Source organism: Cydia amplana, chromosome 14, assembly GCF_948474715.1.
Source record: "Cydia amplana chromosome 14, ilCydAmpl1.1, whole genome shotgun sequence".
NCBI lineage: Eukaryota > Metazoa > Arthropoda > Insecta > Lepidoptera > Tortricidae > Cydia > Cydia amplana.
The window spans coordinates 13,969,305-13,992,582 of record NC_086082.1 but is presented as its reverse complement, the minus strand read 5'-3'; the positions used below and the strand labels follow the sequence as shown (position 1 = coordinate 13,992,582).

The window sequence follows — 23,278 nt, the reverse complement described above, 5'->3', positions numbered from 1 at the left end:
AGTGTCGTGTCAAAACGTTCTGCTTAATAAGTAACTCATGCAACATTAAAATTAATGTGACACCAGCAACGAAAATTAACCCCATTAAGACCAACCCAATATCACGGAAAAACCCGAATGGGGAAAATTACAAATTGTTATGTTTTGGGCAAGAGTTATATAAACCCTTCGTGACATTGAGGGTAATGAGGCGGAATCGCGATACTAGACACCACGCCCGTTTGATGTGCAATGAAACAAATTATGTCGCGAGCAATGGAAAGGAACTAAGCCAAAATTATCGCCTATAACGATTTTCCGCAACGCGTATTTCAATGCCTGGTCGTGAATGTTCGTGAAACCGATTATCCCGGCGCACGAGTATTGGCTCTATGCTGTGCGACGTGCGTGGAGCGCCAACGTTAAAAGGGCTCATTTAGACGGTGCGAGAACTCGCATGCGAGTTTCATTACTTTGCGTCATTTGATCGGTCGGCTGAATTGTTGTAACCTCAAGAGTCCGCAATGTAACTAAAATCCTATACGAGTTCGCGCGCCGTCTAAATGAGCCCTACCTATTATGTGATATCTTTAAGGGGACGGTATATGACGTTTTCGATTTAGAGCTCACTTTGTGCAATCAATTTGTTCAAGAAATGTTTAATAACTGCATTAAATTATACGTAAATTTGTTCACGAAGAAGCCGTGTACCGGCTCTTCACGGCATAATATTTTTTATTTGCTGTAATTCTCTACAAATCGACACTAAAAGTATCCAAAAATCAAAATATGGAGTTCCGTTTGAGCAACACGCATTACAGTTTTGCCTTTAACAGTAATTGAGTTGTTGTGTGATTTTGAAAGCTAGATAACTAAACTAACAAATTATTATCTACTTATATTTTTACTCACAAATACAACACAGAAATTCAATCCCAAATGTAAACTTTCGTACAATTTCCATACATTGACGACATCACTCAAAATTCTTCTTCGAGTCAGATGGCCGCTGGCCTTGGATCGAAGCAGACGTGTACTTCGTCGTAGCTCGTTTTTGACATTATTTAGACATTTCATCATATACGCATACGAAAATGTATACCAGTAGATAAATTGTATTTCAAAAAATAGGGTAAATTAATTTATTTAAAATTTGATTTGTTGTTATTTACAGGTCGTAACGATCGAAAACAGCAGTAAACTATCCTAAAACAATACGATTACAATTGAATTTAAGTAACTTGTTCCTTCAAAACCCGCTTAAAATGAAAAAAGTTTAAAGACTCGTTTTACTGATTGGGATTGATTTTCATTATGCTGGTATCAATTTTGCGTCATTAAAAAAAAGTATATGACTTCTGTACGTCAATGACATTTGATGTCAATTGTAATCTTGTATTTACGTTAGAGAATATTATATATTCATTTAAATATTACTTACCTATTAATACGAAGCGTAATTCGTTTAATACCTGAAAGTCTTAGTGTCTACACCTACTTTGTTGCCGTTCGTTCCGTCTATATGTGTGCGATTACGTGCTGTTCTCAATAATCAAGAAACAAGCCATAATCTTCAAGAATAAAATAACAGCAAGACCAGCATTTAGTACTAACTAGTTTTTGCGGATTTGGAGACAAGAGATGAAGCTTACAGGCTAATACCGCTGCGGTCTGGTTATTGTTATGTGTATATATCGAGTATTATATAAATTTACTATAAAATAACAATGTTTTATTTCAATGACATTATGTGCGTAGGTATGTATGTTTCGGTGATTATAAGAATTTTGTCCACACAATAATTGTGCAAAGCAGAGACTGCATCATGCTTTCTTTACGGTATAAGCGGTATGGTACTGTAGGCGGAGTCTTAGTAGGGGTTGCCATTGCGATAAGAAAACCAGGAATTACTTTGACAAATTAATCGATTTTATTGATCACTTTCACTTACACTTAATTTCATTTCACAAAACACAAACAAGCTAAGTACAAGTGCGTCGGGCCGAAGCCACCGCCATACTGACCCTTTTTTACCTGCGTACCAAATTTTATAACCTTGTGCAAACAAGTCTACTGGAGGGTAGTGGGGATGACGCGATGGAGGCGCAGGTGGTGCAGGTGGCGTGATGTTCGACCCGGCGCACCTGTTTACAAAGGTACGCTGGCGTTGCGCCGTCACGGCCATGCTGACAGGCGTACGTCTTCGTACGTTCACCTTTACTCATCTGGGAAAGAATAACTTAAGTTAACGTTCGCCCATCCTGACACAGTAACTTTATTAATATGTGTTTTTTTTTTTATTTATGTAATAACGATCGATCTAAGAAGACTTTCACGCAGAGATATGTAACTGGTCCAGCCTTCTCGGCCCTCCAGTGCAAGCCTGGCCCAGTCGACTGACTCTTCAGGGTTGCTACCACTGGTCCGATCAACATTGATCCTGCAGCATCCCTTCAGTTTGTTCAAACTGGCCCGGAATTTGCTAGCCCGGACTAAGTTAGCCCCTTTAGCTAATTTACCCCCTTTTCTTACAAACATTTTTTATACCCCTTTTTTTATTTAATTTTTTTACATAACACTCTTTTTTTTTTACGTTTCCCTATGTACCATAGCATCTGTGATTACAAGAGAAGGCTCACACTGTACAGACTCCTCTGAGGATGAGCGGGAATAATTACGACTTTGTAAAATATCATCAGTATCGATTGTTAATGTGCTGGGATGAGCAGACATTTTGTCACTATTACTATTAACTGCAAAATTATCTTGCATCGGGCAAGTTTCATGAACTTCAATATCGTTACACTCATTGACCGCCGTCACGTCATCATGACCAAGATTTTCTGCAACTTCTATTAAGCCCGGCAGCCCACGAGGTACTTCCCGTAATTTTTCGTGGGAATACTTAAAAACCCTATTCGTTCCATTAATGTGCATCAACTCATACCTATCATTATCTAAAACAGCAGTGACTTTAAAAGGTCCCTTATATTTGCGGTCCAATTTAGTTTGATGCCTTTCTTCACATTTTGCAAAAACAAAATCTCCTACCGAAAAGGGCCGTACTTGAGCTTTTCCTCTATTAAATCGAATGGTATCAGTGTGCGATTGTTTCTGAATATTCGTTGATGCATTCAACCTAGCTGAATCTAAATCAATTCTCGAAGTGTCATTTAAGTTCATCGATATTTTTGAAAGATCTAAGGAATTAGCTTGGATTCCAAACATTAATTCTAAGGGCGTGTAACCTGTGACTCTGCAACGGGTGCTATTTAAAGCTAATTGGATTTCTCCCAGTTGGTCCTGCCATCGGACTTCGGAATCACATTCTACTATAGTAAGCAGACTTTTAAGAGTTCGCATAACCCTTTCAACTTGTCCGTTAGCTCGACTAGCACCGGTTGCTATGAGATGAAGTTCAATATTGTTATCTTTGCAAAAGTTTTTAAAATTGATGTTGTCGTAAGATCTACCCCTATCGGCAATTATTCGCTTCGGAGCGCCAAATAAATGTACAGAATTTTTGATAGCATTGATAGCGTCTGTAGAGTTCAAAGTTGCGGTGTGTTCAAGAATAACATACTTGGTAAAGGCATCTATGATGACAGAGCAATACTCCTTACGCTCGCTTTTCCCGCTAAGTTTACCAGTCAAGTCGAGATGGATTGTGTGCCAAGGTATAGCTAATTTTGGGATTGGGTGCAAACGGACTTGTTGGGCTCCTGAGGAACCCTTGGATGCTTTACAAACTACACATGACTCAACAAATTTTTTCACGAATTTTGACATGTTTTGGAACCAATAGAGATCGTATAACTTGTCAAGGGTTTTTTCAAAACCGAGATGTTTTATTTCGTTATGAACCAGGTTAATGACAGACCAAATCAATGAACGTGGCAGAATCGGTAGCCATTTTGTGATTTTACCTCGCTCAATTTTTCGGAATAAGATACCCTGCCGGATATCATAGGTATGTGTCACATCAGGGGGAAGTTCGTTTGCTCGTAATTTAGACATAATATCAGATATTTCAGAGTCTCGTAATTGCTCTACAGATAACCAGCCAGTTTCTAGTTCAGATAAGTTCACAATTTTCACTCGATTTGATTTTGTAAGACACGCTTTTAACTCACACTTTTCAACAGGGTTGCGAGAAAGAAAGTCTGCGTGGGCCATGGTTTTTCCCTCTTTATAGACTATATCAAAATCATATGATTGCAATACAGCCCACCACCTGTGAACTCTTGGAGTTAAATCCTTTTTTGTATGTGAGGACTTTAGTGCATTGCAATCTGTGAAGACTGTGAACTTACGACCATATAGATAATGCCTAAAATGCTCAATCGATTTGACGACCGCTAATGTTTCTAACTCGTAAGAGTGGTAGCGACTCTCTGCATCAGTAGTTTTTTGACTGTAATAAGCTACCACATGGGGAACATTATTTTCCTTCTGAATGAGAATAGCACCATATCCGTCACTACTAGCGTCAGTATGGAGCTCAATGGGCAACAAGGGATCAAAAATCTTTAATACAGGTTCGTTTATTAAATGATCAACAATTTTTTTGTGAATTTTGTCATACTCTTCGCTCCACGTTATTTTCCCTTTATTGATGGCCGTGAGAGGGTATAGCGGTTTCATGATTTTTGAGAAGTTGGGAATGAAACGGCGGAAGTACGTAGCTAACCCAATAAACTGTCTAACTTGCGTAGCGGTTTTCGGGGGGCGAACATTTTTGAGGGCTTCAATTTTACGAGGGTTTGGCCTGACCTCTCCTGCTGATACAACAAAACCTAGATAGTCTATTTTCTTTTTCATGAATGAACATTTTTTGAAGTTAAAAGAAAACCCAGCTTTAGATAAAGTATCAAGCAATTTATCAAGGCGAGCTAATCCCTCTTGAACAGTTTTCGAAGCAGCAAGGACATCATCCATATAAACCAAAATGCTGTCATCATTAAGAGGCTTTAGGGCCGTATTAATAGCTCTTTGAAAAACTTGGGACGCATTTCTGAGCCCAAATGGCATAGCTAACCACGAATACTGCCCCGAGGGTGTTACAAATGAAATTTTGTCTATAGAATCCTGATGCACTTTGATCTGATGAAAACCAGATGCCATATCTATGGTCGAAAAATAATGAGCTCCATTCAATTTGTCTATTTGGTCACTAATTATTGGTAAGGGGTAACTATCTGAACGAGTATTACTATTGAGTTCCCTGTAATCAACAACTAAGCGTTCTGAACCATCCTTTTTTTTCACTAATAAAATTGGGCTAGCGTATGGTGAAGAACTCTCGCGAATGATGCCTGCATCTAATAACTCTTGGACTTTGTTATTTACAATCTCAGATTCAGTTGGAGATAGTCTATATGGTCGCCTGTGCACGGTTTTGTTAGGGTCTAGTAAATCAATTTTAAGTTCACCTGTCGTAACACGAGAGGAGGGAAACTTTTGGATGAAATTTGAAGAATACTTGGTTAGTATTTTTATTAAATGCTCTTTTTCTTCACCTGTAAGGTCTGTATCAATCGATGACACGTCAAAAGATTCGGATTTAGAACAAGTGTTTACATTTTTGGATTTGGAAATGATTAGATTATCTTCTGTAATTTCAACCGAAACTCCCTCCTTCACAATGTCACGACCTAACAACAAATCTTCGCTTAAGTATTCGTCTGGCAGAATATAATATGTAACATCTAATTTAGTATCTCCTACAACCGTCGGGCATTTGATTTGTAACGAACATATAAAATTATTGGGACCTACACTATTGAAAACATAGGGTTCATGAAACTTTTCACCTTTAAGAAGATGGCTAATACTTTTTTTTGCAAGGCTACATTCTGCACCAGAATCAAACATAAAAGGTAATTGTAAACCACTTATCTGTAACACACCTCGCGCCGTCCTCGAACACAGGTTAACCTGTCTGCTGCCAGCGCCGCTGGTGCTGGCTGTGGAGTCTTCTTTCTTCTTCCAACGCATAGGACAAGCGGTGGCCACGTGTCCAGGTTCATTGCAGATGTAGCACGTTGTAGTAGATTTAGGTTCCGTTTTATTGGATAAAGGTTGATTTTTAGACACGAGGCGCTGTTTATCTCTGCATTCACTACCACGGTGACCTATTCTTCCGCAAAAGTGACATACGCCGCGAAATGGTGTAGATAGGCGTTGTCTCTTTGAGTCATTATCAAGACTGGGTGGTTCTTCAAATTTTCGCTTCAGAGTAAATCCACGTAGAATGCGAAACAATTGATTCTTCTTATTTATCACGACTGAATTCAGCTCCCGACGAATTTTGTCATCACACTGAGATAAGATGGAGATGGCAAATCCAGTAAGAACCTTCTCAGGTAAGTCAGCATCAGGTATTTTCTCCATAAGTTGCCAGAGACGCGCACCTGCTTCAGCTGGACTCTCTTTGTCTTTTAGTCGAAATTTTATTACTTGGTCGAAATAGTCTTGCATCATCATTGGTTTCGCAAATGCCGATATCAACATTTCTTTGATGGTAGTCCAGGAGAGCTCATCCGGTTTAATTTTAGTAAGGCACGTAGCAGCTCGGCCCTTCAGAGAGTGCGTAAGAGCCAAGATCAAATCCACTCCTTCAAGTTTCCTTTTTTGGATGATTATCTCACTCAGTGTACACCAGTTTTCTATATCAGCATCTGTTGTGTCTGGATCAAAAGGCAACAACCTGGTCCGTGTATCCACAGTAGGGGCAGCAGTCATATTATCAGATATTTTTTTGAGAATCATTTCAATTCCGGCAGAAAACATGGTAAGTAAACTACCATCCGTGTTATTAACAGGCGTTTGTGGAGGTGGATCCGTCACTTCTGATGTAGGCGGAGTCTTAGTAGGGGTTGCCATTGCGATAAGAAAACCAGGAATTACTTTGACAAATTAATCGATTTTATTGATCACTTTCACTTACACTTAATTTCATTTCACAAAACACAAACAAGCTAAGTACAAGTGCGTCGGGCCGAAGCCACCGCCATACTGACCCTTTTTTACCTGCGTACCAAATTTTATAACCTTGTGCAAACAAGTCTACTGGAGGGTAGTGGGGATGACGCGATGGAGGCGCAGGTGGTGCAGGTGGCGTGATGTTCGACCCGGCGCACCTGTTTACAAAGGTACGCTGGCGTTGCGCCGTCAGTACCGTTATTATTTATCAATACCGGTTCGTTTTGAAGGTAAAACTATACCGGTTGAAATACAAAGTACGGTACCGGTATAAAATTACAGCAGGGACAACCATTTTTATAGGTGTACAGTCAGCTGCAGAGAAAAGGTCCGACCAGATAGATAATTGTATGCAGGGGTGGTACCTTTTCTCTGCAGCTAGCTCTACCTAAACCATCATTGACCGAGCGTTGGCGAAGGTCTCCGTTTCAACTTGGGCAAAAATGCTTTCGTATGTCCGAATTCTTCTCCTTTGCATATCACATTTCTCAACTGATTCTCGTGAAAATTCGGTAGTCCGATATAATTATTCGGTTTCTTTTTTTTTTGAACAATTTAAAATAGGCAGAAACTGTCTCAAAAAGGACTTAAGCGCCAGTAGGGTCTGTGACACTTAAGATCACTGCGATTATTAGGTACTTACTGGCCCCTATTTCACCACGACCACGGTGACAGGTGCGACAGTTGTCGACATCACTGTTGCTGACGTCACAGGCCTCCATAGGCTACGGTAACCGCTTACCATCGGACGGGCGATGTGCTTGTTTGCCACCAACATTTTAATAAATAAATAAACTCCATTATATTGCCACTAAAAAATTCTTATTTTGCGAAGCTAATGACAATTGTCACAAGAAACACGGCAACTGTATCGAAATTGCGACACAGAACTCATTTCCTGTCAAGACTTACCGAAAATTCTTTGAAAAATCTTGTGACAATTGTCACAAGATTTTTTTGCGAGAGAAATGTCTGTTTTATCCGATATAATAAAGTTTTTTTTTAATAATAGGTACAATGACGGTGGCAAACACGAATACGGCCCGCCCGATGGTAAGCGGTAACTGTATTATTAAATTGTACAACGGGACTTAATCGCGTATCTAAGTTTTAAGATTTACCTCCGACGTTTCGAGGACGGCGTTGTCCCCGTGGTCTCGGAGAAGACTGGCTTAAGTTGACATCAGCATCTTCTAACCGCGCGAGTTTTTCGAACTACCCGCACTTGGTCTTGTTTATCCGCTTGAACGTTTTGCGGTTCCGTTGTACAATTTAATAATGTGTAAAAATCGTGAAAGTTTAAATCAGTGTTAGCGGTAACTGTAGTCCATGGATGCCTATGGCGTCAATAACAGCGATGTTTTGTCGTACCTGTCACCGTGGTGAAATAGGGGCCAGATTACGCCGCGCCGCGTGGAACGTGAGGTGCATTGGGGTAAATGCATACCATTCACTCAAGGAAAATAATCTCCCTTATAAGATCACTCGTGTGTCTGCCATTTTGTTAAAGCCAATTTTCACCGTAACTACTGGACTAGTTCAATTGAAATTTAGTACACATATGTCAAGTAAGGAAGTAGTAAGTCGGTGATCCGAAGATGAGTAACGTAAATAAATGAACTTTTAACTTTGCGGCGATTTTTGGTATCATGTGACATATCAGATATAATACATAATTATAAGTAGGTGAGCAAAAATGTACCATAACCTAACTCAGAATTGTATTACATAAATACATATACAAAAAATAGTTCAACGCCAAAAGATTAATGGAAGACCTATGTCCTATAATAGGTGAGTTGGTCTTAAACAAAAAATATGCAATAAAAATGTGTAACTGTGGAACCCATAGTGAATCCTACTCGTACATGATCGGTTTTTATATTATGTACCTATAAGATATTTTCTACTTTATACTTTATAAGTGTACCTACATAATATTTACTTATAAGCAGTTGTCACGTAAAATATTTGTAGATTTTTTTGGAAGTATGTGTCACATCATCATCATCTTCCTCGCGTTGTCCCGGCATTTTGACACGGCTCATGGAAGCCTGGGGTCCGCTTGGCAATTAATCCCATAAATTGGCGTGGGCACTAATTTTTATGAAAGCGACTGCCATCTGACCTTCCAACCCATAGGGGGTAAACTAGGCTCTTATTGGGATTAGTCCGGTTTTCTCACGATGTTTTCCTTCACCGAAAAGCGACTGGTAAATATCAAATGATATTTCGTACATAAGTTCCGAAAAACTCATTGGTACGAGCCGGAATTGCAATTCGCACGCTCCAGCGATTTTTTTGAAGTATGTATAGCACAAAAAAAATATTTAGAAATGTAACATTTAAGGTAGGTAATTAAAATACGGTATAAACATTATTGGAGAAGACTTGGAGGAAGTGTCATAGGGATCTACATTCGATGCGTGAAAAACAAGTTCTTTTGTCTAATTATAATCCATCGGCAATCACGCGAGCGCATAAAACGAAAATCATTTTTTTTTCACTCCCTAAAACTCCCTTAACCTAATAACAGTAAAACAAAAAATAAAATATAGAGGGTTACCAACCAGCCAAAGAATTATAAGTAGATATGTGCACTTATCCCAACGCACCTCACGTTCTACTCTGCACGGGGTTCATTGCCGCTCCTACCGCCGTAAGTAACTATCAACACCTACATTATCAAGGCTACGATCGAAGATAATCGCTTCAGCACTGAAATAATACCGGTGGAATACCGGTATAATATTTTTTATTTTAATTGTATTATTTTAATAGTGAAACAAAAGGGGTACATTAGCCAACACTGTTTCCATATATTTTCAAATTTTATTTTGTCCGCCTTAATTAAATTTTGCACCCTGCCGGAACTTTATTTATTTAAATTCTCATTTAATTGATTTTGAGCCTTATGAAAAGTCGTATAGAGTAGTAAATAAAATTTTACATCTGACTTAATGACATCTGGTTTTATTCGGTTTAACTTTAGAAAACGCGTATCTCGACAAAGCCATAATGTAGAAAATTGTCAACAACCAAATGAATTATTAGAATTTAAATACGTCACGTGTGACATGAACAGACAAGGAAAGCAAGATTAAATGTATTGTTTCTCTTTCTTCTTTCAATGGAACGCTTTTCCTAAAAGGAGGCCACTAAACTCAAAACGCTATCTTAAAAAAAACTTGATGGGTCAGTGACCTGTCCCAGTAAAGTGAGGTAGTGTGCGTGAAGTGCGCTTGTGTGTGAAATGGGGTAAATTGACAGAATCTGAAAATTTACCCACCTCTACCGTCACCTTAAGCTGTCGATTTACTAATGTATCCCGTATTAATGTCATCTATATTGACAATACCTACAGGGTGTATCTTACTGCATCACCTTTAAATTGCATTAAGCAACTGCTGCTCCGCAAAACGCAAAATAAATTGTGTAATCTGGTGTCTGGTGTCTGGTGTCAGAAAGTTTTAGTGCACGCAAGATGAAATTACTATTTAATAAATTAAAACTATGCGGCAATAGTTTTTCGAATTCGATAAGCCTTGGGTTTAATCGAATTAAGAAGATATTGCCGATTTAATGCTATCGCAATGTACGTCTCAGCATGATCTAGGTTTAGGCATTAGGTGAAATCATTGTTGTTATTATATTTGTGACGTTATTAATTTAAATATTTTAGTAGTTGTTTATCACAATAGCTTACACTAGACCCCGAAAAAAATTACGAATTTACTATTTAATTTTGAACCACGAACGTACGCTGTAAATAGCCATCACAAAGCAACAAATGCAAAAAAAAAAATAGTAGACGATATACTTACATATTTAATGTGTTACATTTAATAAATTGCCAAGAAAAGGCTTCAAGCTATTCTCAAGTCTCCTAACTACAAACCATTACATTCAAAAACAAGAGGCATTATTTTTTTTATTTTTTTATTATATTATCGTAAATATTTAATTGTACTCTATTATCCCCGTGAAAACGTCCTAAATCTTATACCTACAGAACCCCGTACCGCCATCTACCGCAAGAACATATATTACTTTCCCCTCCGCGACTCAATGACTCAAGATGTGGTTGCGTGCTCCGAAAGTGTAACCCAACCCTTAAAACGCCAAAGACTCCCCTACGAGCCTGCTCATAGTACGTTCCAGGTACGAACGGCAGGTGCTTTAAATAGGTCAATCTGTTCTTAAGTGGCCACGAACCGAAAACGAATACACTTCAATGTTTAACCGAACTTTTGTGAATTGTGGTATTGAAAGAGGATTTGGTTATGGTTAATAATTTAGTAACTTTGGCATTTTCGCTTTTATATTGCATTCGACGGAAAACTTGCACACTAAGGGCTCATTTAGGCGGCGCGCGAACTCGTATACGATTTTAGTTACATTGCGGACCATTGAGGTTACATCAATGCAGCCGACCGATCAAATGACGCAATGTAATGAAACTCGCATGCGAGTTCTCGCCCCGTCTAAATGAGCCCTATAAAACTATCATAAGCTATACATCAATTATGACGAAGCAAATACCGAGTTTTGTTTTTATTGAAAAGGCGCTGGAGTTTTTAATGCGATTTTTCGACATGAAAATGCTGTTTGAAGGAATATTGTGCGCCAAATTTTAATACACATTATTGAGAACACTATTGCTGCAAACCCGATGATAAAATGGACCAAACATCATCAGGGAAATGGACGTCTGCTCAAACTTTCGTGATTACCCTTCAACGCAAAATCAAATAAAACTCTGTGAAAACGTCTACTCAAACTCATTATACAACACATACCATCTTGAAGCTACCTTTCCCTTCGGGCCCTTCAGTTGTCAAACTTCAGGTAATACTGAAAGCCCCGAAGAGGGTTGTCACACAGTTGGCCCTCGAAAGAAAGGATGAGATATTCCTCGAGATATATTTGGTCTTTTCACGAAGTTATGTCGAATACCCTCGGTATTTTACCTTTTGGAGCGCATTTCAATATATTTACGTTATTTAAGGACTCGTTAATAATGAAAGAGCTATTTTTGAACTAACCACAAAATAGTTTAATTTTTCTACGTTACCATGATTCAATTATCGTACTTCCAATCAAGATAAAACTCTTTACAAAAGGGCAGGGAATCGACTCCGCTACTTGAATGAGTATTCCCGTAAGAATGCAATCGAAGCTGCAATCGTACATCTCTTATTCGACTAAAGGACATATTTTAATACAAGTACCGGTACGCTTACGACCTTTCACTAGGGATAACTCCCTCTTAATACAATGTGACGTATTATAATACAAATACTGCGGCACTTAAGTCCTTTAGTTCGTAAGGCATCCGTTGCGAGCGGAGGTGAAATTAAATTCCCACAGTTGTGAGACAGGCACCAATAAGTGTGTCTCAGTCCTTTGAACAGATTTAACACTTCCTTTGTCGAGTATCTGTCCATTTCTGCCATAAAAATTTAAACTGAAAATTGTCTTTGTTCAGTTTCATGAACGCAACAGATTCTGTGTGGGAATTGGATAGTGTTGCGACTTAGTAACTTTTTAAATTGCTTCCTTTTTGTAGATCGTACGGTTGCCAAAAACTATAAATAGCAATCTTGAGGCTACTCTCCAATAACTTCATCGATTTTAAACCTGATAATACAACTTTCGCACTATAGAAAAAAAATCATGATTTTTATTTTTTCTTGCATTTTTTCTTCCAATTTTATGTTATTTCTAGCAGACTAAGATCCTCCTTATTTGCGTCCATAACACAAGTAATTATTTCCCGAAATGCTGCGCAACAAAAGCCGGCGGGATAGCGAACAATATTTTATATTTATGGACGAACCAAACGTATTTCGTTAACTTAACGAGAGCCATAACTCTCTAGAGATATATGAAAGGGAAATGGAATCAATACTGAGGGCTTTCAATGCCTATACGGGTAAAAATTCTTATCCTGACTAATAAAGTCTAGACGACACACGATGCGATCTATAAATCTACCTAGGTATACGTGTCGGTCACGTTTTTACCCTTTGGGTACGGGACCCTAAAAACGACGTAAACGGAAAAATAGCCCGCCCTTGTTTGTAAAAATCTCTAGTAACTTCTAAGATTCATTCAACGTTATTTTTCTCGGCTTAAACTAAACGTGAGCCACAGTGGAGCGTGCAGGGTTAACTAGGGGTCAACGGCAGTATTAAGGCTCGGAAAATGAACGGCCTTAAATGGGCTCACAAATTACTACTTGCACTGACAGGCCACTGCTCAGCGGTAGGGTTTAGTCACGACGTCGGTTTTCAACGTCTAAGTTATGGGTTATAAGTATATTGTTTTTGTTGACCGAGCGTTAGCGAAGGTCTCCGTTGCAGCTTGGGCAAAAATGCTTTCGTATGTCCGGATGTTCTCCTCTGCAGGTCGGATTTTTCAACCGATTCTCATGAAATTTTGTGACCATCAGGTTCGGTAGTTAGCTATAATGTTTCTCTCGTTTCTTTGTTTGGAAAATGTTCAAAATGGTGAAAATTGGAATAAGACTTAAGTGCCAGTAGGGTCTAGGTATGGCACTTAAAACTAATAGGCGAACCCGCAACTGTGATAATGTCTCAACGTAAATATAAAAAAAAGGCTACGAAGCTTATCGCGAGATCCACGGCTCACAGAGCCACTAGTTTTACGTGCCATGATGTCTTTAGGAGTTATGTACGGTTAAAAGTATTAATTCATGGCCCATTTCTAACCTTGTCACAGTGACAATCAATATGAAAGTCGCTAGAGACCTTAAACTATTTTCACTGTGACAGGGTACAAAATGGGTCATAAATTAAAACTTTAGACTGTACATAAGTAAATTATAATATTAGTCTATATACAAAACAGTCTCGTTACATACCGCCGTATTCGAACTTCAAGATATTCACAAGGGACGACACGTACTAGATCCATTCTAGATACGTTATAGTTTAGATTTCAACTAGTTCTCTTTTGCAGCGCAATTCGGGCAACCAATGTCACTTTTACGATAGATCGTGTTAGATATCTATTAGATGCGAATTAGATCTCTAAGTAATATTTTGTGGAAATCGTTCAAGAGTATCTCCAGAATCGCGGAAATGTCCAATTTGACAGGTTAGGTCTTAAACATATCGTTATCGTATCTTGGCGATGTCTACAAGATATCTAATAGATGTCTAATACAAAATCCGAATCGGGCCCTTAGATACCGACTGAGAACAAATCGTAGAGATATTTACGCAGACGAAATCGCGGGCGAAAGAAATGGTGGTCCAACACTGGCCGTTATATAAAGTTTTATTCCATCGTGTGAGATGGACAACGTAATTAGGATTGATAGTGTTTTATTATGTAGTCCCTGTCACACAATGTTAAATGTATAACAGTATGTGTGGAATCATCATTAGTGTTATAAAATAACCCTTACCGGGGAAAAACATTATGACATAAGTTTTTAGTAGTTTCTAAACGGTTCTGCTAGAGACAAAGGCACTAGTGCCGCTGCTAACTCAGTAGTTGTTAATTGGCACTCATAAGTGCATTAAGACACGCCTCAGTTAAAGACAAAAGACCTGTACATTTACTAGCTTTCTTAACATGAACACAAGTTCACGTAATAACAAGCGGGAGCGTATAGGAGTTATTTTGGGCAGGAAATGAGCCTTGCTCTAATGGCCACTTATAGAATTATGCCTTTAGAATTACGGGAGTGGCGGAAGCGGCACTGGGATCTCGTAAAGTTGAATAAAACATAACGATAGTCTGTATACTTGATAGTAGCTTAACTTACTTGTAGGGCATTTAGACTCGCATGCAATTTTAGTTACATTGCGGACCATTGAAGTTACAACTATTCAACCGACCGACCAAATAACGCAATGTAATGAAACTCGCATGCGAGTTCTCGCACCGTCTAAATTAGCCCTTTGGCTAGATTGTTATAAGGGCCACCCCACATATAGCGTCTTTCGAGCGTCGGCGTCTACCGGCGTCTGGTCAGCGCTATGGAAAATGACGTCGCTGCGCAGTACTTTGCGTCGACGTTGCGTCGAGCAGCGGCCATAGAGTTGTAGACGCCGACGCTCGAAAGACGCTAGATGTGGGGTGGCCCTAAGCCTTCTGCAATGGTACAGATGTAACGCCCGTTTGGGATGAAAGACTATGACAGACGTCAGAGCTCACTACGCCAAATACCTATATTGAACTATATCGTTTGCATTTTACTCGCTGGGTCGAATAGCGCAAGCGATTGTTTGAACGAAGAATAATCAGTGGGTTTCCTATTCGTCTTGTAATTAACGCACTCGCACGAGTGTGTACTTTCACTGTGGAATAAGTGCATATATTATATATGTGACTGTGTTATTTTGAAGTTTTTTCCACGCAAGCGTTTTTTTACTCTTTCACACGCTTTTATGCACATTTTGGACCCTTTTCCTAGAAAAAAGTTACTATTCTCAAAAATAACATGCAGAAAATTCTATCGAAGTTCATACAAAACAAAATAATCGATTAAACAAAGATATACGCACAGGCGGAAGGCTCCTATTTTATTACAGCCAACTATATTATCCCTGTCAGTTGATACCATCTATGATTTGTTGCCCATAGAGCAAGTGAAAGAGCAATCTGCTGGCTGTAAATCACGCTGAAGTATTTATAGGCAAATGAACGGTTACTAGAAATAACGTATGCAGTAATAATATAAGTATGACACGGGTCGCGCTGCGTGATATTCGAAATTAAAGTTCTCGATGGGGATCCCGACTAAACTCGTTATCTCGCGGCTGAGTAAATAATGGTTTGATAGTGCCTTGTTATTCACAAATTTAGATGATACAAAAGGTTATACTCGCACTTTAATTCGGATTTTTCAGCGCGGTAAAAAAAGAAGCGGTTCCTTGCCGGCGTCTATATTTCCGAGCTCATATAACCCGGCAAGCTTCAAATCAAGGGTTAACAGGCACCTTCTGGGCAGGCTCGCTACATCGTAGGCCACGTCTTCAAATATTTAAATCTCGGCTCCTGTTTCGCCTCAAGTGTCATTTTGTATGGGATTTCGAACACGCGCCAAGCGGGACGTTTTGGAAACTCAAAATCCCATACAAAATGAGACTTAACGTAAACGCGTACGTCCGTCACGCTATCGAATGAAATTTACACCGGGGGTACAGGTTGTTATATGGGGCATTATCTATGAAAAGGGACCTTATGTCGATGGCGCTTACGCCGCACAGCGTCGCGCGGCATTGTATTTATATGGGAGCATCGTTAATAATGGTTAAGCGCCATCGACAATAAGGTCCCTTTTCATAGATAACGTCACATATGATCGTTTCGAAAGGAAACGTTTGAGGCTATAATTAATTAGGAGATCAAAGAGTGTGTGATTTCTGCGCCGCGAGGAGGCTTACGGGGATCACGCGTGATTATGTTCAAAAGGAATTTTAAGGCAATTTGTTGATTTACGATGAAATTCACGGAGTTAAAGGTAATTTTCGCATATGTACTACACGGCATTTTGTGTGTCATATATTTAACAGGTACTATTAGGTCAGCAACACTCTTACTGACCTAATGTACACCTTATGTTTTTTGTAATAGGATTTACAAATTCTCAGTTAACTGTATGGACGATGGTACTAAAACGATTCAAACTGTAGTGATGTGTGTTGTATTTTTTAACCGACGGAAAAAACGGAGGAGGTTCTCAAGTCGACGCGTATTTTTTTTTCACTTTAACACTTAACTACAGAGCCCGTACCATGAGTCACTGACAGTGTAAAAACTGACATTTACGCTATCGAGAACGTAATTTGCTTTCTATACATTGATGTAGTATAAAGAACTGGATACCCAATCAGCCGCCAAAAATGGCCCCACAAAAGTAATGTCAAAACAGATCATGCGTTACTTTTTCGTTTAGTCTTGTTTGAAACGCTCAAATGTGAAATTGTCAACAATTACGAAATGTGCCGTTAAAATATGTAAAAATAACAATGATAAAACAAGGAAAAAGGATGGAATGTATTTGTTTCGGTTAGTTCTTTGGATAGCATTACATAATTTATGTAATCTGGTGGTAATTTTATGGTTTTGAATAAATTAATTTGTTAGTACCAAAGAAGGGATGTCAAGGAACAAAAATCTAATGAGTCGATGTGAGGTCAATATTTTTTTATATTTTTATATGGAATTCATAAGGAATAATATTATGTTTAAATTCAAGATTTCCAAGAAAACCTGTGCGACGTGCAAAGTGGACTGCTATTTAATTATAGCAAGAGATAGGGGTGATGCAGTTTTAAACAAGGCAAAACGGCACTTGTGTGTTCGGCCCATTTCCCTGTTTCCGACATATACACCACCAATAAGGGCTTATATCGACTAACTGTAAATGCAAAACCTGTCTGCACACAGTGACAACCACAGGATTTTTTTTATACTTTTAGACTTTATAAAAAAAATCCAATCAGTACCTAAATGTCCCCGTGCACCCGTGCTATGAGTAAATGTAGATCTTAAATACACAGTTATTTAATAAGTAGAATTTATTTCAAGGAAATTAGCATTTAAAGACGTATACTTACGAATTAAAAATTTAATTTGTTTTTATTTGAACCACGAATTAATTTTATTTGAGCTCCCGATTAAATTAAATTTGTTTTATTTATTACTTCAATTGGTTTTCCTGTACAGTAATACATATTAAAGTGTACCAAAGTGACTCCATTCGTTCATTATTCTCGTTTGACGTTGTTTCACGTAAATACGTTACGTTTAGTGCCATCGGACTAAAATTTTTTACAGTGTTGGTACTTATGTTTGCAAATTTAACACTTAATGCTTACGACATTAAGCTCTTTTCTGTACGAAACATTTATCTTGACTCAAAATTTACGTAAGCGTTTTTATCATCAATGCAAATGGTGCGAAACGTCATTGGGATCCACATTTCTTGACGTTTTTGTTCTGCTTTGTGTGTCTATTTCTTTTATATTAAGTCAGTGTTTCTATACATCTCGTTTGCACTAATATGCGAGTACAAGCGAGATGTATAGAAATTAGAAAGTAAAATACGTTCTCGACGGCGTTTATGTCAGTGCCAAACTGATGGTAGCCGTACAAGCATATTAATTAAAATGAAATTACTGTTAGATTTTCATAGTTAATACTGAAAAATAAGTAAGAACCCTATTATTGGTAATGATTAATTTCTAAATATTAATCATTAAAATTATAGGAGATATTTCATTTATTAAGATAAGATTAATAAAACTTCTTAACACATTCAGTGCCAGCGCGAGCTACGCGCTACGAGCGTAGCCGATAACACGGGAAAAACCGTATGTAGCGAAAAGCGCCTACGAACAGTGAACTCCCCTAGCGAGTCGCTGGCAGTTAATGTGTTAAGCGGCGACTACTTAGAAAACCATGCTGATGAGTGGAGCGTATTCTATTACATACATTACCATATTTAGAACAATATGTAAGCATATAAATAATAAATATATAAATAAATATTATAGGACAATCTTACACAGATTGACTATAAGACCCACAGTAAGCTCAAGAAGGCTTGTGTTGTGGGTACTCAGACAACGATATATATAATATACAAATACATAAATACATAGGAAACACCCAAGACTCAGGAACAAATATCTGTGTTAATCACACAAATAAATGCCCTTACCAGGATTCGAACCCAGGACCGCGGCTTAACAGGCAGGGTCACTACCCACTAGGCCAGACCAGTCGTAATCGGCTGTATTCGAACTTTAAGATGCGTCAAATACTGGAGATTGAAACGATATGGAATGTATATGTCAGTGTCAAACAAGTGTCAAAAGTGACGTTTCTTCAAACAAACGCGTCGCTTTTGACACTGACATATCCAATCCATATCGTTTCAATCTCTAGTATTTGACGTATCTTAAAGTTCGAATACAGCCGAATATATCCGGTGACGACCGGTCTGGCCTAGTGGGTAGTGACCCTGCCTGTGAAGCCGCGGTCCTGGGTTCGAATCCCAGTAAGGGCATTTATTTGTGTGAGCACAGATATTTGTTCCTGAGTCTTGGTTGTTTTCTATGTATTTAAGTATTTGTATATTATATATATCGTTGTCTGAGTACCCACAACACAAGCTTTCTTGAGCTTACCGTGGGGCTTAGTCAATTTGTGTAATAATGTCCTATGATATTTATTTATTTATTTATTATTTATATCGTTTAAAACCAAGAACTCAACACGATACCTTCAAGATATCTCCCGCCCATATCGTAGAGTATCATTTGTACTACAAGTACCTTGTTTACAGCTGTGCTACGAGGCTACGGCGTAGCAAGTTTCGTAGCATGTGCTACGAATAGCGTAGAAAATAGCTACTGCCGTATTCGAACTTCAAGTTATTCACAAGAGACGACACGTACTAGATCCATTCTAGATACGTTATAGTTTAGATTTCAACTAGTTCTCTTTTGCAGCGCAATTCGGGCAACCAATGTTACTTTTACGATAAATCGTGTTAGATATCTATTAGATGTGAATTAGATCTCTAAGTAATATCTTGTGGAAATCGTTCAAGAGTATCTCCAGAATCGCGGAAATGACAAATTTGACAGGTTAAATCTTAAACATATCGTTATGGTATCTTGGCGATGTCTTAAAGATATCTAACAGACGTCTATTTCAAAATCCGAATCGAGCCCCTAGACGCATTTTCAGACTTCGTAGATACTGTTTTGCTATTCAACATAGGAGCCTAATATATTATAGTTAACATAAACAGTTTATTTTATATTATAGTAGACATAATTTTTTTTTTTTTTTTTATCAAAATATGAATGGCTTGCGGCTTATCCGCCAAAAATGAATATAATTTGTCTTTATATAATAAAATACTGGGCCAAAATTTAAATTAATATAAAACGGAGAACAAAAGGATGGATAAATAAATATAAAATATTGAGTAATTGATGAAATGGGTCAGGTTGTTAGTATAAAATATGCAAAACGTATTCTATTTCGGTTACATAAGAGGTTAAAGAGGCTGGCGTAAATATTTTTCTAAAATAATGCCGAATACCTACCTATATTACACCCACATGATTTAAAATATAAAACTACATCATCTTAACAGTTGGCATCGGCTCGTTATTAAAAATAATAGCCGTATGTTTTTTTTTGTTTTTGTTACCTTGGAAATAGGTTCCTAATTGAATGTGGGGGTAATTCTTTTAAGGTCAAGAACCATTTACAACCGAGCTGTCAAAGCTGTCTACAGAAACATGTAAAATTAGCGCCCCTTAAAAAAATTAGGCGCCAACGTTTCCCCAGAAGGCCCCATTACTTAAACGTCAGGCTACGTTAATTAGGGAAAGTCATTAGACGCGATTAAAAAAAAACTTGAGCCTGTTTGGAATATAAAAATTGCGGAAATATTATTTTAGCGTTTCTTTGAAAGTTGTAGTTGGAAATACGACTTTGTTCCGTGGAATTAAGGCTTAAACTGCCTTTACAATTTTCTCTAAAAAAAAAGATATATCTAAACACTTATATAAGGGAAAACATAAGAATATCATTTTTGTTATACTATAACGTACCTAATAAGAATAAAGGTCATTCCAAAACTTCGTTAAATTTAGGAAAATTCTGTAGCTGTAAAACATTAAGGGCTAAATATTTCTATATATGTACTCACATTTGCGTTTGTACCTAGGTATTTTTAGGTTTTTCTAGGTATTCTAGGTTATTTTTAGCTGATGAAGGTAGAAATACAATTATTAAGCTAATAAGTTTCGCAGCGCCCGGGCTCTTTAGAACATACTAAAACGTTTAGCTTACAATATTAAAGGCGGCTTATATATTGGCCTCTGTTCGCAACATTAACCCTCAAGTTTCAGCGAGGGCTGCTTTTAATGCGATACCTGACTCATAAACAAACCGAAATCTTTTAAGGTCAACCAGCACTCGCGTTGCTAGGGTTAAAGCGCGGGCGGGGCGTTCTAACCTCGCACTATTTACAAATTTTACACACATTTGTACCGAGTGATAGTGATTTGTTTTATCGGTGTCAAAGGAGACGCGTTCTTACGCAATGTGTTGGACACACGTGGCTGTGTCTGTGTAGGTGAGGCGCGTGTCGCGGCCGTGTCGCGCGACGTGCGGCCAGCGGCGCGGCCGGTGCGGGACTGGGCCGACGAGCCGCCCGCGCCTGCGTCCTGCGACACCCCCGATTGATGTAATATTTATCTTGGATTAAGAACTGGATAAGAGGCGAGCGCGCGCTCGGTGTATTTAGGTATACAACAGTCTGATCCTTTTGGAAATTTCAGATCATTTTGTCTGGATAGTTTTTGTGAGTAGCATCTAAGCTGTGGAGGCCTCGGCCGGATCAATCGTTCGTGCTCGGGGTCGCTCGGGCGTGCTCGTGTGACGACACAACGACGCAAGCGCCCCGACAGGTGGGCGCACTGCGCACCTATCATATGATTATGACGTTTCCGCCGATTGCCGCTGAAATTGGCTGCGGTTAGTTTGCGCGATCTCTGTTCGATTTTGTCACATTTGCTGCCGATATGTGGGTTAGCTCGTTATTTGGTTATGACATATCTGCTATAAGCTCGGTGTTCACGACTAGAGGAAATGGTAGAGTTCGGTGTAGTGTCACACGTTTTATCAGTAGGACGAATAGTATGCGTTCACGTTTAAACTTGATCCTCACTGATTGTTTATACATGTGCATTTGTGCAATATCAGGACGTTATACACTAACCCCTTATTCATAAACGTCTGCTAAGTTAATCAGCTGATGATCGTCGTTTGTCCCTCTCTATGGCATAACGTCAGATAGGGACAAACGACGATCATTAACTGATTAAGTTAGCAGCCGTTTATGAATAACGCCATTAACAATTTACCAAAGACTAACCCTAATATTAGATTGCCGACGATTATACTACACAAAATACATACAATATTGAACTCAAACAGTTCGAATCATTATACACGTGACGAATCATTATTTTTAGAAGTTCTTAAGTAGGTATAATAGTGTGTTGCCGACCATGGATGTATCTGGCTATAAGATTACGATAGATGGTAGATGGAAGATATATGTATGGTTAAAACTCGTTGTTTTTATATTAACTCTAAGGTTTTTCTCCAATGGTGGGTATTATGCTAGCCAAATCAGGCTAAAATATTAATTCCTAGCATAAACCTGTTACGGAACTCCAATAAAATTAAACAAATTGTGAAGTTGGCAGGGTATCAAAGTTTGTAATTTGGAGTCAATTCGTTAATTGTTTCGGATTCGAGTCGGAGTTACGAAAAACATTTTAATTCTGGCATCCGAGTTAAAAGTCAGCTGAACGTGAGTTGGGCCCGTGCACTGAAAATTCCGTTACATTTTTTATTATTAGCGTCATCCGCTTAAAAGTCGTCAAAAACTTTCAACCCGATTTTCGTCTACCTAGGGATGGAATTCCAAAAATCCTGCATTAATGGAGTTCTAAAATATTTAAAGAACATATTATGTTTCAAAACTTTCAATGGCTTTTGAGCTGTGTTTTTTTTTCGTGATATAGGATGCAAACGAACAGACGATCGCCTGACGGTAAGCAATTACCATCGCCCATAGACACCTGCACACCATGGGCGATGCAAGTGCGTTTCCGGCTAAGATGGGAGTACGTTTTCTTTTGTTGTCCGTAAGCAACTACATAACGCGAAGCTATTTTATAAATTGAAATATATATATATATTATTTTGGGGCCATTTCGTGACACTTTATTTTTCACTTTGTTATTTCTATGTATGTCTTTTGTCTGTGTGTTTACGAATAAAAAATTACTCTATTCTATTCTATTCTATTCTAAATAGGTTCATAGATATTCAACAAAAACTACCGTGAATCAATCATTACCTCTTGAGCCCATACCATGAGTCACTGACAGTGTCAAAACGGACATATACGCTATCGAGAACGTACTTTACTTTCTTAACATCTCGTTCGCACTAATATGCGAGTACGAGCGAGATGTATAGAAAGTAAATTACGTTCTCGGTGGCGTCTATGTCAGTGCCAAACTGATGGTAGCCGTACTGTTGTTTAACGTCTCTGTTGTTACATACTATGTGTAATAATCTGTATATATTATAGTCCGTTTAATTTGTTGTTGTTTGACGATGGCTATAATAGTCGATTTAGACTCTCGCGCGAGCCACGAGACGAACCGCGAGCAGCGCCACGAAACGCGAGTCCACCGCTTACACTCGCGTTCGGCTTGTCATTCGGTTA

At 38.4% G+C, this 23,278-nt stretch overlaps 1 protein-coding gene across 1 annotated transcript in view; it reads right to left on the bottom strand.

Moving 5' to 3' along the window:
- Positions 1-21,255, bottom strand: part of LOC134654187 (atypical protein kinase C) — a 193,006-nt gene extending 171,751 nt beyond the window's left edge. Inside the window, exon 1 of the mRNA XM_063509639.1 lies at positions 21,071-21,255. The gene's annotated coding sequence lies outside the window, so the exon portion shown is untranslated. The remainder of the gene's footprint in view (positions 1-21,070) is intronic.
- Between the last annotated feature and the right edge of the window lie 2,023 nt (positions 21,256-23,278).